The sequence below is a fragment of the Colobus angolensis genome, unplaced genomic scaffold, assembly GCF_000951035.1.
Source record: "Colobus angolensis palliatus isolate OR3802 unplaced genomic scaffold, Cang.pa_1.0 Scaffold370, whole genome shotgun sequence".
In the NCBI taxonomy this organism is placed as follows: domain Eukaryota; kingdom Metazoa; phylum Chordata; class Mammalia; order Primates; family Cercopithecidae; genus Colobus; species Colobus angolensis.
This window is the reverse complement of record NW_012117044.1, coordinates 328,447-334,446: the sequence shown is the minus strand read 5'-3', so window position 1 is coordinate 334,446 and position 6,000 is coordinate 328,447.

Genomic DNA, 6,000 nt, shown 5'->3' with positions numbered 1-6,000 from the left:
TTCAATGGTGTCTATGAGGAATATTCTTACCCCCAATTACAATGAGAAAAAGAACTTGAGTTACTTGTACAAATTTCCAAATATACCCTGATATATCTCAGAGCACATTGAGTATTAATATCATCAAACCCAGCGTTCTTAATCCTTCCCGCTCCTCAGTGCACACAATTAGCATTCACTATGTGAGATCTGATCCCAGGAGTTTGTGCAGGCTGATTACTCAGAAATATGGGAGATAACTTTGCTTTTTCCTACCACTCAGGAAAGTACATTGAAACACTGATGAATTGAAATAGCATTACTATAATGCTAATGCATTAAAAAGGTAAATTATTTATAAACTCTGTCTTATTAACTGTATGATCTTGACAAGGAGCCACAAACTGAATGTCAAGAAAGATTGCATAGGAAAGGCAGATGAAAGCCAGGAAAGGTAGATGAGTGGAATAGACTGCTATGAGCAATTGCTCACAAAGATGAGCAGCACCTGGGAACGTGTTAAAACTACCAGTTCTCAAGCTCTGTTCCTGGCCTATTGAAACAAAAATCTGCGGTGGGATCCCACAACCTGTGCTTTAACAAGTTCTACGGGAAATTCTCATTAAAGCTGAAGTTCAAGATTCCCTGATAAGTAGTAGAAATTGGTAGACAGCATGATGAATGAATGCATACCCCATCCAAAGGGCTCAGCCCCCACCCTTCTTCATCCACTTTTTGCTTTATTGGAATGAAGGTCTGGGGTTGCCACATCTTTTATGCCCCAAATGTCGTCAAAGTGTATGTGTGTCAGGGGGTGCCACGGAGGGATAGCCACATGACTTAAGGTATATATTGCAACTTAATGATTCTGTGCTATTCTATTTAGTAAACTAAATGATACATTTATGGTAGTGTTTATTTTCTCATTATCTCTAATATTTGAAGCATATCATCTTAACAGTGTCACTGCAATTCTTAGTCTCCTTAATAAATTATAGTTAGATTCTATATTCCAAATTTACTATTTTTTAGCTCATTGTTTTCAAGACTTCAACGGTACCACCAGTTAATAAAATAACAAATGATGTTGTTATAGGATATAGAAAATATGTCATAGTGTAACATTGAATGTTTAAATAAAAACACCAATATCCCTACAGTCTCTCACAGAAGTTCTGGGAAGTGATGTCCTGAAAGAGAATGATGGGAATTTCCGTTTGTCAGCTGAAGTCCCGATGCTACGAAACAATAAAGTAAAAAGATAGTGGTGTGTTTGGCGCCCCCTGTGTTAGAAATTATTTATTTTTGATGTGCATTAAGACTTGGGGGTTCTCAGTACTTTCAATATTACACATAAACTGCAGCTTTATTAATATTTTTAGTAGCATTGTTTCAAATTGGCCTAGTGATTGGACTGAATGAGAGTTTTCTTTTATAAAAATTGTATAGTGTTTCAGGTTTGCAAAACATGTAAAGATTAACAAAAATAAACATTTATATATTAATCATTCAGGTTAAAAAAACCTGCAAATATTATTGAGTCCTTTTGTGCACACATCCTTGTCTTCTCCCAGAGGTGACTGCTGCTCTGAATGTAGCATTTATCCTTCATTTTATTCTTTTACATTTTACCGCATATGTGTATTTGTCTCCAGAGTGTATAATCTTGTTTTGTATATTTTTAAACAGAATCATTCTATACATACACTTTTGTAACCTGTTTTTATTACTCACTAGCGTGATTATGAGATTTATGGTTGTTGATAATCATAGATCTAAATCATTTGTTTTCATTGTTGGGAACCATTGTATTTAAGAGTCCACCAAAATTTAATTATAATTTATCTTGCTGATGTACCAGTTCTTTTTTGTTTCAGTTAAATATGTATACACATGTTTTTCCAAGTTATGTAAGCAGCAGAGGAATTGGTAGGCCAACAGCCATGAGTTACTTTTCTCATTTATTAGATATTGCCATATTGTTTTCCAAATGATTATAATCATTTATAGTTCTGTATTAGGGTGTGACTGTTCCCATTTCTACATTTATTTGCCAATACTTGGCATTGTCAGACTTTGAAATATTTTTGTCATTCTTATAGCTTTGAAATGATTTTTTTTTCTTTTTAAAGTGTAAATAAACAATGCTGCTATTTACATTGAAATGAAACTTCCATCTGGGGGCTAACCAATTTTACCATAACAAACTTTGTAATGAAGTTAGTTTGGTGCTTTCTTACATGACATGATAGAAAAAATATTCCCTATTTTTTAAAAAAACCTTAAGCTCTGTTATGATGCTGCTTGCACAATAATCCAATATGTTCTACCTAAAAAATAAATATTATCCATTTTATATTGAGTAACAAAACTTGTATATTTTAAAATATTTTTAATGCTCTGAATATTTTATTCTTTGCTAGTGATCTAGGAGCTTAGAAAAGTAAGCCCTATAGTAAAACATTAAAACTACATTTCTTTTAGGAAATGAAGAGAATAAGCAGTTTATTTTCCCTCATGGAGTCCTTTCCCAACCATCGCCATTTCAGACCTGCCTATAGATGGCTTTATGGTAAAGTGGCCTTTTCTTTCCACCCTCTTAAAGCACCAGAAAGGACAGATCAATGGCAAATACTCAATAAAGACCACACAATGCTTTAGTACACCTCTGTCTTGCCTAATCTAGAGCAAAGAAAAGGAAATAGAAATAGGCAAATACCCTTGAAAAGGTTTACCACAGAATGTTCCTTTAGATAAAGTTCAACACTGCAGTTTGTGATTCATGAGAAAGTGCCTGCTACACCCACAAAAGGATGGAGGAATTGCAGTAGCATTGGTCTGGAAGTCATGAGCCACCCCTAGTGGATGCCACTACCATAGGCAGGGAGAGGGCCTCCTTTCAGGAGTGCTGAGGAGGGTTCTGCACATACCTGGAGGGAGTGTTTGACACTGGCCCACAGTTTCTGAATCTCTGTCCATGTTTCTTCTGCATTTTTCTCTTCATTTTTTACATCAGATAATTTCTATTTGCCAATCGTGAAGTTCACTTCAAATATTCTTTTGAAACCATTTAGTGAGTTTTTCATGTCAGCTATTAGAATTTCCATTTGTTTCTTTTTTCTTTTTATGTAATTTATACTTTTATGGGGTTACCCTGTTTAAAGAGTTTGTGAATTTTTACGTCAGTTATTAGAATTTCCACTTGCTTCTTTTTTATAATTTGTCTTTCTTTATGGAGATACCAAATTTATATAGTTATTATTATATTTTCCATTTATTCTGTAAACATAAATTTATTTTGTCTTTCAACATATAGCAGCCGAAAGTCTGCCTGCCCAGAGCAACATGAGGGACCACTTGGAGTCAGTTACTATTGACTGTTTTTTTTTCTTTTATTTTTTTCCTGAGTATGGGACACACTTTCCCGTTTTTTCACATCTTATAATTTTGTTGATGTTGAAAATTGGAGCTTTTACCTAATATATTGTAGCAATTAGGGATTCTGAAAGTTTTTGGTCTGAGAGTTTTCTGTTTGTTTATTATTAATTACTTGCCTGGACTTACCTATAGATCTGACTCCCTGACAATGTGTGACCAATGATGGCTTCCTATGGGTTGCCTGAATAACTTAAGGATCAGCAATGATTGAGACTGTCCTCAAATGCCTAGAGACATGTAGAGTGTAATGCTTCCAACCTCTGTAATGGGTCTATGTGTGGGAAGGGCAGCACATTCAAAGCTCAGGCAGTTCTCAGGCTTTTGTCCTAGCTTTTACATCCTCCTGGGCCCTCTAGGGTCTCCCATGTGCATGCATAGTTTTCTAGTCTTTCAAGGATGTGTAGAGAGCTTATCTGATCCTTCTATGACTCTCTAATTTTTAAGGTATTCCCCTTAAATTTCAGGCTGGTTTGACACTCATTGCAACCAGGAGTAACAACCTTAGGCTAGCAGAGTTACAAGTTTTCCCCTATATTTTTGCTAGTTTTCTAATTTTACTGAAAACACCATCAGCCACGAGTTTTCACCCTCTATTCCAAATTGAGTGAGCCACCTGTGGCAGCAAAATTCCTGGTTTCCATGGCCAACCCTACCCTGGTAAAACTACTGCAACTGAGCTAGAAGTAGGAGGAATGGGGGCAGACCCTGGCAAGCAGCCTCAGACTCCCACTGGTTTTTGTTTGTTTGTTTGTTTTGTTTTTTTCCAGACAGAATCTTCCTCTGTTGCCCAGGCTGGAGTACCGTGTCACCATCTCGGCTCACTACAACCTCTACCTCCCAGGTTTAAGTGATTATCCTGCCTCAGCCTCCCGAGTAGCTGGGATTACAGGCATGTGCCACCAGGTTCTAGCTAGTTTGTGTATTTTTTAGTAGAGACAGGGTTTCACTATGTTGGACAGGCAGATCTTGAACTCCTGACCTCAAACAATCCACCTGCCTTGGCCTCCTAAAGTGCTGGGAATACAGGTGTGAGCCACCGCATCCAACCATCCCATCACTTATACCAGAAGTACCAGCACATCTTCATTAAAAAAAAATCTCCCACAGACACATGAAAAAATGCTCATCATCACTGGCCATCAGAGAAATGCAAATCAAAACCACAATGAAATACCATCTCACACTAGTTAGAACTGCAATCATTAAAGTCAGGAAACAACAGGTGCTGGAGAGGATGTGGAGAAATAGGAACACTTTTACACTGTTGGTGGGATTGTAAACTAGTTCAACCATTATGGAAAACAGTATGGCGATTCCTCAGGGATCTAGAACTAGAAGTACCATATCACCCAGCCATCCCATTACTGGGTATATACCCAAAGGATTATAAATCATGCTGTTATAAAGAAACATGCACACGTATGTTCACTGCGGCACTATTCACAATAGCAAAGACTTGGAATCAACCCAAATGTCCATCAGTGACAGACTGGATTAAGAAAATGTGGCACATATACACCATGAAATACTATGCAGCCATAAAAAAGGATGAGATTATGTCCTTTGTAGGGACATGGATGCAGCTGGAAACCATCATTCTCAGCAAACTAACGCAAGAACAGAAAACCAAACACCGCATGTTCTCACTCATAGGTGGGAACTGAACAATGACATCACTTGAACTCGGGAAGGGGAACATCACACACCGGGGCCTATTATGGGGAGCGGGGAGGGGGGAGGGACTGTACTGGGAGTTATACCTGATGTAAATGATGAGTTGATGGGTGCTGACGAGTTGATGGGTGCAGCACACCAACATGGCACAAGTATACATATGTAACAAACCTGCACGTTATGCACATGTACCCTAGAACTTAAAGTATAATTTAAAAAAAAAAAAAAATCTCCATTTGTTTTTTGCTTTGGTCACCCTTCAGAGGCCTGAAATGTTTGTTTTTGACAATTTTGTTCAGTTGTAAACTTGGTTTTGGGGGCAAAACATTTGCTATTCCCTTTGCCATAGCAATAAGTCTCACCTGTTTTCAATTACAACATAGGCAAATTTATGAAATTTCCCTTTATGGCTTGTAACTTTGTGGTTTTCTAAAAGAAATCCTTCCTTCTCTACCTCAGGCATTAAATATAGCCTGCTATATTTTCTTCCAAATTGAGACTACTTTTAAACAAATTATTTAAGTTTTAATCCACTTGAAATTGACTATTGCATACAGCATGATATGGGTTCCAGTTTTATTTCTTCCTTACAGATAAGCCATTGCGTGTTTGTATATAAAATTTTGGACCAAATTGGCATGATCTCTATTTTGCTAAATTCTTTAGAAGTCTTTATTTTTGGTAAAGTACCTTTTCCCCTTTATTCTCTTCTAAATATTTTGGTTATTTTGGCTATATGCTCTTGTCTATAAATTTCAGGAGCTTATCAAATCTGTAATAAATTCTGTTTGGGCTGTTTAACAAAATTGTATAAATCTATAGATTAATCTCTTTAGATTAATCTATATTTTCATAATTAATATATTTAAATTATTTTAAAATTTTTATGTTATTTTTTAATTGACAATA